Source organism: Rhincodon typus, chromosome 1 (assembly GCF_021869965.1).
Source record: "Rhincodon typus isolate 14 chromosome 1, sRhiTyp1.1, whole genome shotgun sequence".
Lineage (NCBI taxonomy): Eukaryota > Metazoa > Chordata > Chondrichthyes > Orectolobiformes > Rhincodontidae > Rhincodon > Rhincodon typus.
Window position 1 is genome coordinate 168,094,318 of NC_063332.1, and position 12,566 is coordinate 168,106,883.

Here is a 12,566-nt window from a genome sequence, read left to right on the forward strand (position 1 = left end):
GTTAAAACTTGACAGGTGAGTAGGGGTAAGTTTCTCGGCAAATCACAGGCCTCAACACTAGCCAGCAGCTTCTGTTGACCTGGGATGCCAATGAGAGGTCAGCAGCTTCTTGGTCCTAAGCACCATCAGTCAGTACGCTTTAGGGGATCCAGCAGTGAGAAGGGAAGCGACATTTTTCTTCTTGTTGAAGGATGACAGTCGTATGGAGAGAGGGATATGGGAGGGATCAGAGGGTACAGGAATGGGTGGCTTTCAGAAGCCGCACCTTGCTCCTATTTGTACCTGCAATTTTCCCAAAATTGGAACAGATGGAGACACAAGCCAACCCAGCAGGTAGGTCATCTGGTTATCCAGCCTAGCCACCTTTCCTATCAGCCAAGGAGGCAGATAATTGGGAAAGTGGTGAGCTGAGACCATTAAGTGACCATTGATTGACCACTTAAGGGTGTTAATTTATAGTGGATGGTCTACAGGTCTTCTCAGGCTGAACGTAATTGTTGAGTTGGCAACAAGTGACAAACCAACTCACCTCATTATTTCCCTTTCTCATCATCTCCAGGGAGCTGGAATTTCACCTTTGATTTATTCTAGTAACATAGGAACTCTGATATGGAATTCAACCACTCAAGCCTATTTCCCCATTCTGTTAGATCAATAATTGATCTGCACCTCAACTCCATTTAGCCAGTTTTGCTCCAAATAACCTGATACTCACTCACTTATTGAAGATCCGCACGGCCCAATTGCTAGTCCACTGAACATTGGCTAGAATGGTAAAATATTATTGCACAACTTATTTATTCTTTTAATAGGAGACTACAGACAACCAGCATTGATTAAGGTGTTTTTGAAAAGATTTTTTGGCTGCTGCGTGGAGTTTTGCACTAAAATATAGATAAGCAGAAGCAGGAGCCAAAATATTTAATCTGCGAGATAACCTCCTTCACCCCACCCCCATCACCTGAGATCTCCAAATTATCAGACGTTACCACATACAACTTTCAACATTGTTATCTGCATAATTTCCACAAAACAGCAGCAATCTGACTATTGTTCATACCTCCTCACAGCACTCACATGCTTATAACTTTTCCTTATAATGTTATCCTTAATTGGCCATTTATGTGCCAATTTTTGATTGATCCACTTTTGATTAGAGTATTTCTATGCAGGAATTCTTCTGCTGCTTTGTCTTATCTGAAGTTCATTAATTTTGCTTAGCAGTTCAATCATCACAGTCCGAATTCATTAATCTATCTTAAATTTCACATCATCTTTCGGATGGAGTAAGTCAGTGGTGGCGAGAAAAATTCAACTTTAGAAAGAGCACAAAACAGATAGTGATGAACAAATTGATCAGATTTATCTCCTTTTGCATGTAACCAGTGCTCAATTTGCATTTGCCAAACCTACATCCACCACACATGGTGAGAAAGTGGGAGGTTAAATTTTGTTTGGGTTGTAAAACAGGCTGAGCCAGAATGGAAAATTCTGCCTGTAATAAAAATGTTCTCATTTGCACAGTCAGCAGTGAAATAATCTAGCTTCTTGATTAACAGCCAACTAATCAGTCAGTCATGTGGCTGTGGAAATATATCAGCGTATGGTATTACTTACTTCCTAGTTTTTATTCTATTAACAGTTTTATAGTAACTGTATAGTAACAGTAATGTTATAGTATAAAATTTTCAACAACAGTAGGCCTTTATACATAACTACATAACATAGGAGCTGACGTGGGCCATTCAGCCCATCGGGTCAGCTCTGCAATTCACTGAGATCATGGCTAATCTGATAATACTCAACACCACTTTCCTGTTATTCCCCCTTAACACTTGATTCCCTTAGTGATTAAAAATCTGTCCATCTCAGCCTTAAATATATTTAAAATACATCCTTAACAACCCTTTATGGTAAAGAATTTCACAGATTCTGAAAGAAGAACTTCCCCCTTATCTCTGTCTTAAATGGCAACCCTTTACTCTGAGGTTATGCCTTCTGGTTCTTGTGTAGTGCCTTTAATGTAGTATGAAGTCCCAGGAATATAACAGGAATAGCGGTTGAATAAATTAATGCTTCTGAAGGAGTTAATGCTTATGTTACATTGAGCTCTGCTCAACCTGAAACTGTCACAGTCTATGGGTAGAGAGAGCTGAGTTGTGCATAAGTACTCAAAGGGAGCACAGACATTCTGAACAGTTCCTGAATGCCCTCAGCAATTATGTCTAGCAAGTTAATATAAAATGTAGCTCTTGCAACATGCAATAAATTACCTTCTTATTTAAGACAAGTGCCTCTTCTGTTTAGATTAACCACTGGTTTATCTGCTATCATTGATAATTAGGCAGGCCCTGGACACAACATAGTGAAAAGAGATTTAGAACTTAGGACAGTACAGCACAGTACAGGCCCTTCGGCCCACGATGTTGTGCCGACCAATTATCCTACTCTAAGATCAAACTACTCTGCATACCCTACATTTTACTATTATCCATGTGCCTATCCAAGAGTCACTTCAATGTCCCTAATGTATCTGACTCCACTACCACCGCTGGCAGCGCATTCCACACACCCACCACTCTCTGTGTGAAGAACTTAGCTCCGACATCTCCCCTACACCTTCCTCCAATAACCTTAAAATTATGCCCCATCGTAATAGTCATTTCCGCCCTGGGAAAAAATCTCTGGCTATCCACTCTATCTATGCCTCTCATCATCTTGTACACCTCTATCAAGTCACTTCTCATCCTTCTTCACTCCAATGAGAAAAGCCCTAGCTCCCTCAACCTTTCCTCATAAGACCTGCCCTCCAGTCCAGGCAGCATCCTGGTAAATCTCCTCTGCACCCTCTCTAAAGCTTCCATATCCTTCCTATAATGAGGTGACCAGAACTGAACACAATATTCCAAGTGTGGTCTAACCAGAGTTTTATAGATCTGCAGCATAACCTCACGGCTCTTAAACTCAATTCCCCTGCCAATGAAAGCCAACACACTATATGCCTTCTTAACAACCCTATCAACTTGGATGGCAACTTTGAGGGATCTATGGACATGGACCCCAAGATCCCTCTGTTCCTCCACACTGCTAAGAATCCTGCCATTAATCCTGTATTCTGCATTCAAATTTGACCTTCCAAAATGAATTCCATCTGCCACTTTTTTGCACTGCTCTGCATCCTGTCAATGTCCCGTTGCAACCTATAACAGCCCTCCACACTATCCACAACTCCACCAACCTTCATGTCATTGGCAAACTTACTAACCAACCCCTCCACTTCCTCATCCAAGTCATTTATAAAGATTACAAAGAGCAGAGATCCCTAAACAGATCCCTGCGGAGCACCACTGGTCACCGAGCTCCAGGCTGAATACTTTCCATCTACTACCACCCTCTGTCTTCTATTGGACAGCTAATTCTGTATCCAGACAGCCAAATTTCCCTGGATCCCATGCCTCCTTACTTTCTGAATGAACCTTATCAAATACCTTGCTAAAATCCATATACACCACATCCACTGCTGTACCTTCATCAATGCGTTTTGTCACATCCTCAAAGAATTCAATAAGGCTTGTGAGGCAAGATGTGCCCCTCACAAAGCCATACTGACTATTTCTAATCAAAACTGTGCTTTTCCATATAGTCATAGATAATATCTCTCAGAATCTTCTCCAATAATTTGCCCACCACAGAAGTAAGACTGACTGGTCTGTAATTCCCAGAATTATCCTTATTCCCTTTCTTGAACAAGGAAATAAAATTTTCCACCCTCCAATCATCTGGTACTACTCCAGTGGACAACGAGGATGCAAAGATCATCGTCAAAGGCATGGAATCTCTTCCTTTGCTTCCTGTAGAAACCTTGGGTATATCCCATCTGGCCCAGGGGACTTATCAATCCTCATGTTTTTTTTAAAATTTCTAGTACATCCTCCTTCCTAACATCAATCTGTGCGAGCATATTAGCCTGTTTCACGCTGTCCTCACAAACTACAAGGTCCCTCTCACTGGTGAATACTGAAGCAAATTATTCATTAAGAACCTCTCTTACCTCCTCCAACTCCACGCACAAGTTCCGTCCACCACCCCTGATCGGCTCTACCCTCACTCTGGTCATCCTCTTGTTCCTCACATCAGTATAGTGTGCCTTGGGGTTTTCCTTAATCCTACTCACATTGGCTTTTTCATACCCCCTTCTAGCTCTCCTAAGTCCATTCTTCAGTTCCTTCCTGGCTAATTTGTAACCCACTAGAGCCCTGTCCGATCCTTGCTTCCTCAACCTTAAGTAAGCTTCCTTCTTCCTCTTGACTAGATGTTCCACATGTCTTGTCATCCAAGGTTCCTTCACCTTACCATCCTTTCCTTGCATCAGTGGGACAAACCTATCCAGCACTCGTAGCAAGTGCTCCCTGAACAACCTCCAATTTCTGTTGTGCATTTCCCTGAGAACACCTGTTCTCAATTTATGCTCTGCAGTTCTTGCCTAATAGTATTGTAATTCCCACTCCCCCAATTAAATACTTTCCCATACCGTCTGTTCCTATCGCTCTCCATGGCTATAGTAAAGGTCAGGGAGTTGTGATCACCATCACCGAAATGCTCTCCCACTGAGAGATCTGACATATGGCCTGGTTCATTGCCAAAAGATTTAAGGCAGATAACTACACAAATCAGAATACCACATTCTGGTAGTAGTGGTATCTGAAAATAGAACACCAACTAAAGTTGCACTACAATAGAATATTGGTACAACTTAGTTAAAGAGGTCAGGTCATAAGGAACATCATAAACAAGGGAGGTAGACAGATGGAAAGTATTCATGAATTTAATATGCTCACTACTGAGCCAAATATTACCATTGCATATCTATATACACTTATCCAAGATGACATTCTATTCTTGACATGTACTGCCTAACAAGCTCTAAGCAAACAGCTAATGGATGAGCTGTATCGTTACAAAGCATACTCCTAGGTATGCAGGTGCATTACTAGACAAATAGGTTAGCATAAGTGTCCAAATGCCTCAGTTACAACAAAAGAGACAATTGTGAGCACCAATGTGTTAACTGATAACTATGTCCTTGAGGTGCTGGCAGATGGAGAACTAACATATCAATTGCATTGTGTCATGCATAATAAGTCAATGCTCAAATACATCTTGTGCACAAACTTTACATTGGCTACAAGGATATTGGTCTTTAAAATAATTCTCAACAAACCAGAGCTTCCAGACTCCAGTCATACCTGATAACTGAGAAACAAAATCAAGGGTTTGGGAAGAAAATAAAGACTGAACTTCTATCAACTACCAAATATTTTGATTCAAAGTAATAAACAAAAGAGAACAAGTTAATCAGCTGATTTTTCAGCAATTTCTTGTCCTTTATCATCAATATAAACCTCCACTTCTCTACATCAATGCCAAATCTTGATTTAAAAATTCAGGGATTAGTGATACTTAGAACCACAGACTTATATACTGTTACATTACTTTGTATTACAGAGATTTACGTACTATTACTGTACTTACAGCACCTAATTTTAACACACTAAAAATCTTATACAAAATTAAAACGGGGCCTGTCATACTTATTCCATTTGTGGACAAAACCACAGCCCACCAATATAAGATTGTCAACAAAAAAAATTAAGCAAGGAATTCAGAAGAAACCTCTTATTCCAAACAGTCATGGGAATGTGGAGTTCACAACTAAAGCAAATAATTGAGGCAAATAACATTTAGAAAAACAAGAAGCAGGAGGAGGTACTGGGCTTTAGAAACAAAATGATGGATAGAAGGAGGCTTTCGTGAATTAGTTGTGCCAAATGGCCTGTTTCTGTGTTGCATGTTTGATGTGATTCTACTTACGAAATCTGGAGACTCGGAAAACAAACATTTCCTGGAAGAGATTTCACTGGCCAAGGGGATGAAAACAATTATAGGCCATGTAAAACAATCCACAAGTTTCAGAAAGCAAGTGAGGCATTCATTGTTAGAAGAACAGAAAAAGTGCATAACTGAGCAGGAGGATTTCATTCAAGTTTTCAGGGGCCAGAAACACCACTTATTTTGCATGATTCCATGTAATTGTTGCCTACAAAGCAGTGTAGCGGGTGTAGTGAAGTCAGCCAAGTGGACCTCATAGAATATGAGTTACCTGATCGGGGCTATAAATCTGGCCCAATCAGGGAGCCCTGGCTGACCGATAAAAAGGGAAGTGTCAGAAATCCAGTCACTCCGAGAGCTGGCTCTGGCTCTGAGGTAACTGGATCAGTGTCGAGGACTTTCCACGTGTAAATAAAGGGTGATTGGATGACGAGATACCAGACTCTGTGGAGTTATTTCAGTGGCAATGAGAGAAAAGCACACTACTGAAGAAATTTGCTTGCAATAGTCATCTTTGAGCTGGGGTAAGCATTTCTGGCATTATGCTGTTACTCATGAAGGTTGACTCGTTCGATCCTGCCATCAAAGCCTGGGCCCAGTATGTGGAAAGAATGTGATTTTTTTTCCAGGTAAATGACACTGGGGCAGACTAAAAGCAACTCGTAATTCTCCTGACAGTTTGTGGATCCGCAGCTTTTTTGGTTATTAGAAGCCTAACTTTCCCTGAAACACCAGATACTGAGACCTTTCAAGTGTCTATAAATTTAGTTAAGGAATATTACATCCCCAAGCCTCTGGTGTAGGAATCACAAGAATGGCCCAGCCTGGGTAGCAGAATATGCAACAATGCTGAGATTTGCAGCAAACCAAATCAGATCATGCCAGAAATAGCATGGGAGCTCATGGAACAGCTTCAACTCAGATAGCTGTCGATTGTTGTCGTGTTTGACAACTTGTCGTAATTTCTTAGAGTTTATAATGCTCAGAGGAGCTAGACCATTCGTTCAACCAGCCTCCCACCTAAACTTGCACACATCCAAATCTTTTATGCCCATACCCTAATTCTCGCCAAGCCCCATTAACCTATCACCTCTTTGTTCACTGACCCATATTGGCTCCTAGACTGGAAACACCTCAAACTTAAAAACTGCATCCCTGTTTTCAAATTTTTCCACAGCATTACCTCTCTGCCTCCAACCCCACAACGCTTGAAATCTTCCATTTTTCTTTTTCTGGTCTCTTGTGAATTCCTCATTTATATCAGTCAACTACTGGGGGCCATATCTTCAGCTGTTTGGGCCATATGCTCAGGATTCCCTCACTAAACCTCTGCACCTTCCTCTCCCTTTAAGATGTTTGTTTGAACCTACCTCTTCGAACAAACATTTGGTTATCTGACCTAATACTCCTCATGTGACTCAGTCTCAATTTTTGACTCCGAAAGCTCCCAGAAGTGCCTGGGGACATCTGCATTATGAATGTGCACAACCATGAAGATAGGTCAGTGTAACAATGCTCATTCATACTGTTTTCAAACTGGTGCCGATTGTATCTTACTGCAGCACTAGTGAAGCAGCATATGTATTATATCATGGTGTTTTGTAAAGGTGGCTCACTGTGTACTCAGGAGAAATATTTTGACAGGTAGCAGGTGTAGAAATTCCTTTTCACCTTTAGCCCTTTCTCTACCTGAAAAAACAGGCACTGCATTCATATGACACAATAAATGCTGTTAAAGCATTGCAAATGCCAAAAATGCTTATCAGTCAAGTTTAAATTGAGACAATGAATAGAACATTGCTCCACTTTGCAGTCCGATAGACCAGGCATGATGTGGGTCACATCAACTTCCTAACCCCACAACAGCTTCCTTGAGTTTGCTCAGCATGACACTGTCATTTCATTCTCCAAACTCTAATCTTGTCTGATGCTAAAAGCAATGGAGTAAGGTTCTGATAATCTTCTGCATTGACCTTGCATCTGTGGCAGATCAAATGGACACTAAGTATCATATCCTCCTGAGAAATCTCAACTTGTTTGCTCTGCTTACATTTCAGCCATAATGTAACTGTGAAACAGATTTGCCCTCCATTGGTGCTGCAATAATAATATAGATGAAACCTAAATCTGGATCTCAGCCTGAACTTACTCAAGATTCATGGAAAATGGAATTGACAGACTTCCAGTTTGGTATCAGTGTGGAGCCAAAATGAACTCACATCAACATCACAGGCAGCACAATGGCTCAGTGGTTAGCACTGCTGCCTCACAGCACCAGGGACCAGGTTCAATTCCACCCTTGGGTGACCGTCTGTGTGGAGTTTGCACATTCTCCTTGCGTCCGCATGGGTTTCCTCTGGGTACTCTGGTATCCTCCCACAGTCCAAAGATGTGCAGGTGGATAGGGAAAGCTAAATTGCCAACAGTGTCCAGGGATGTGCAGGCCAGGTGGGTTAGCCATGGAAATTGTAGGGTTACAGGAATAGGGTAGGGTGTGGGTCTGGGTCTGGGTGGGATGCTCTTTGGAGTTTGGTGTGGACTCGATGGGCCAAATGACTTGCTTTCACACTGTAGGGATTCTACCAAATTAGCAGAGGAGTGCTGGAGTCAGGGTTCAGACTGAAAGTGAAATGGAACAGACTAAGAATGCGTGGTGGAAGCAGCTTCATTCCCTTTGCCAGAATGGTTTTGTGCTCATCTGTTTATTATTCAACAACCACCATCTTGACAAAACAGTGCAATACTCTGACAATAAATAACCATTCTAGATTCTGGTGTCTTTGTTTAACTTGCTTTGTATCTACCTCCATTTCCCTGTCTCCACCTTTCTTGTTCTGAACACAGAATCTTTTAGAGATCTGGATAGTGTCACTTCTGCTTTTTTTGTTTTCATCATCAGGCTCTTCACGTTTTTGCTGCCTTTTATTAGTCCTGTCCATTTCTTTCCCTCAGGTGCAGATGGATTTAGAAACAATTAAAATAAGAGAACAGATTGATTGCTGTTAGAATTCCCAGAGGGGAAACAGTGAACCAAAATACATTAACCAATCTCGCCAAATAACCCCTGCATGAAAAAGGTACCAACAGGAGTCAACTTTTTGTAGCATTTTCTTTCACATAACTCAGTAGAATATATGAACTACAAAACACGCATCAAACAACAAAGACTATCTCACAATTTTAAAATCATTTGTATGAATTCACACACAAACATGGCATCAGTATTTCCAACCCAGCCTCCAGAACATAAAATTTTCTCACTTTTCTCACTCAATGGATTTTGTCTTTGAATCATTTGCAAAGGTAGTTCCACTTCATCCAAATCTCCTTAAGACAGTTGTCAGTCAACCAGCACGTTCCTGAAAAGCTTCTTTAATTAGGTTCATGACAGTTTTGGTTGCACAGATTCCCAGAATTTTCTTTATCAGGGAGCTTTAACAAACTTCATTTAACACACTGGTTGTCTTTGACAAAACTGAAGCACTGTCATAGAATAGCACAATTCAGAATTTCTGCTCTAACCGTGTCTTCAGCTTTCTTTTCTTGTTAGCTATATTACACATTCAGCTCCTTATAAATGTGCTCTCTCTCTCTCTCCTTCCCTTGTTGTTCTTTACAGCAGTAGCTTCCTTGTCTATCATCTCTACTTCTGATCTCATGTCCACTTTGTATCTTAACATCCTTTTCGTTGGTACTACTGTCATATCAAAAGGTCACCATGTGACATGGACCAGTTTTCTTATTATTCAAGAAATGTACAAAATTAATCCTTTTACAATTGATGCAAATTCTTAAATTTTTTGAATCCATGATCATTTTAAAGAAATTACCAATTTCCCTGACTGTACCGGTTTCAGGCAAAAATCCTTGAATTATGCAGTTGAACTTTCTACTCAGGCAGTGTTTTATCTTTCACTTCCTGAGTGCTTCTTCCATTTCTTAGCTGTCACACATGCTTTCACTGCCTGTACTGATTAACTTAATTCCTCTCCCGGCATCTTCTAGCTCCACTATCCCAAGCTCCTCTCTCCTCGGAATCTTTCAGTCGCCCTCAATCGGTACCATACTGCCTATTGAATTAGTCAACAAACTGTTACAGTCAGGGCAATGCAGGAAATCTCCAGTCAAGTCAGAGAGCTCACACATGCTACCTGTAGCAGTACTAACCTCAGCCGGCCAGCTTTTCACTCTCTTGCTGGATCCACTGAGTTCAATTCCTTCCATTCAGGAATGCCTTAGAGCGCGCTGCTGGTACATAGGCCACTAGCAAGTCGCAACAATGTTTGAAGGAAAATAGAGCCCTTATATTCAACAAATAAATTCATACAGCTCAGTTATTCACTATTCCAAAAGATTCTTCCATATGAATGAATAATTGACAATTAAAATACTATCCATTCACCTTCAGTCATACACAATGGACAGTACAAGCAAACTTGTCCGGGAGATTTGGAAAGGTGCAAAATTATAAAAAGTACATTGTGATAAACAGAACAACCTGCTCTTGCTTTCAATAGAAACTTAAAAGAAGACAATGGCATTAAATTCATCATCATATTAACATCTGTTGATTGACTCCCATTACGTCTGGTAACGAATGGTTACTGTTTCCAGAATCTTGTGTTTCATGTTGAATCTGGTCTACTGAGAATTTTATATTTGGATTATATAGGACTTTGGATTTTTACACACAGATTGCACAGGAAATTGGGCTTTAACATGCAGGTAACATGGGGTCCGGACTCCTAAACACTAGCGTTGCCAACCCTCCTGAGATAACCTAATGTCTTCAGGAATTGAAGACTGATCTCCATGAAACTGATGTAGGGACCCCAGGTGAAGGAAAATAGGAGCATTAAAAAGAAGTTGTGTTCTTTTTTGAACATTTCCTTGAATGTTGAATTGCCCAGCAAAGCTGCACTTGTCAGGAGGAACTAGGATTTTTACTGAGCAGAGTCCACATGAATCACATCTAGATGATTGTCACTGCTTTCCACAGGTGCTAACACAGCAAAAATAACATCATTTCATCACGGCTGATGAGAAAAACCGTCAAAAAAGATAGTTGCAACCTTATAACCTCGATACTAAATCATACAGTGCGCCTTGTCCAATCAATGTCAAGCCCCACTGCACCTTCTCTTTTTGCCAAGACAAGACAAAGTTTGTACGTTCCAAACCTGACATATCTCTTCCCATGATATGTGAAAACAGCAATGATGGATCAGAGTATTTGAAATAAAATACACCATTGTGTAATCCATTGGTTCTGCATTTACTTCTACTTGCAATGATATAAAGCATGTTGACAGGATGATGTCACTTTGGAAATGTATAAAATAAAGAGGGTTATTATAGACAGTCCCACGGGAGACTGTCCAATTACACACTTCACAATGTTAAATAAAAACTTTAAGAAGCCAACAACTACCAGTCTTCACATCATTTAGGGAATTATTTTAATATCTTTTGTTTTTGCATAAATATGTAAAAATAAATCGTCACAGCCAATTGGCTGACTCATGTCCTGGAAAATTACATCCCACAGCACCTCCCCTGCCAGTCTATCAATTTGTCCTCCAAATACCTATCCAACTCTCTCTTGAATTTGCTGATAAATTTGTTTTCTTGGCAGCCCATTCCATACAGTGCTTAAGGCAATACTGCCTACATAGCATAAGACATGAAAACAACTCCGTGGGTAAATGTGAGGATAATTGAAAGAGGTCTTTGATAATATAATGTAGAGTTGAAAAAAATAGTCTCTATTTGTAGGTGAGTACCAACAAGAGACATAATAGAGCCTATTTGGACACAGAGAAGTCCCACAAGCCAGCACCAAATAAATTACACTGAGTGATATAAATTACAGTTCTTGTGGCTCATAGTAGCCCTCCAGATAATGTCTTATCCTTAACAATGCATCTCTGACAGTGCACACAGTCTGTCAACACTCTACTGGATATTTGTGCTTAGGTGTCTGGAGTGGGACTTGAATGTAAACTTCTGTCAATGATGAGATAGTGCTACCCAGTCAGCCACGGCTAACAACTATTCCCAATGTTGGCAGATAATGTGTTTTATATTATCGGTGTACGATAGTGTTGTGTCATGATGTGACTGCAGTAACACAACTGCAAGTTTATATAAAAATTGTATAACATCTCCAAGGAATATATACGAAATAAGAGTAGGAGTAGATCATACAGCCCATTGAACCTGTTGTGCCATTCAGCCGGCATAAGGATCTCGTGAAATATTTAATCAGTAGCAATCAAAGCCTACATCCCAAAAATGAAAATATCTGTTGATAAATTAGTTAAATATTTGATAAAGTGTATTGTTTGTATAGTCAATGATTTCATCAAGGAACTTGATAAACTATAAAATCTCTGCTGGAAAATATTTAAATGCAACTAGCTCATTTCTAACTGTCCCTTTTGTATGTTGTGTTTGGAAATAAGTTTACAATTAACAGTCATGACATCTTAATGTCCTCAGCTCTCCCTGTAAGAAAGTCTGTTAAAAGTTGTTTTATCTTGTGCTACATTGTCCTTGAGTTATCCGTTTAGCACACTTTCCGAACTTTGTAAGCCATGTTGAAATGCTGTTGTGAGGTCTTCAACTTTTAACCCTCATTCACTTCTCTCTCCAATATGACAAGTCTTAAGTTACCT

At 40.2% G+C, this 12,566-nt stretch overlaps 1 protein-coding gene across 4 annotated transcripts in view; it reads right to left on the minus strand.

Moving 5' to 3' along the window:
- Positions 1-12,566, minus strand: part of gstcd (glutathione S-transferase, C-terminal domain containing) — a 139,481-nt gene that overhangs the window by 35,348 nt on the left and 91,567 nt on the right. The gene's annotated exons all lie outside the window — the stretch shown is intronic.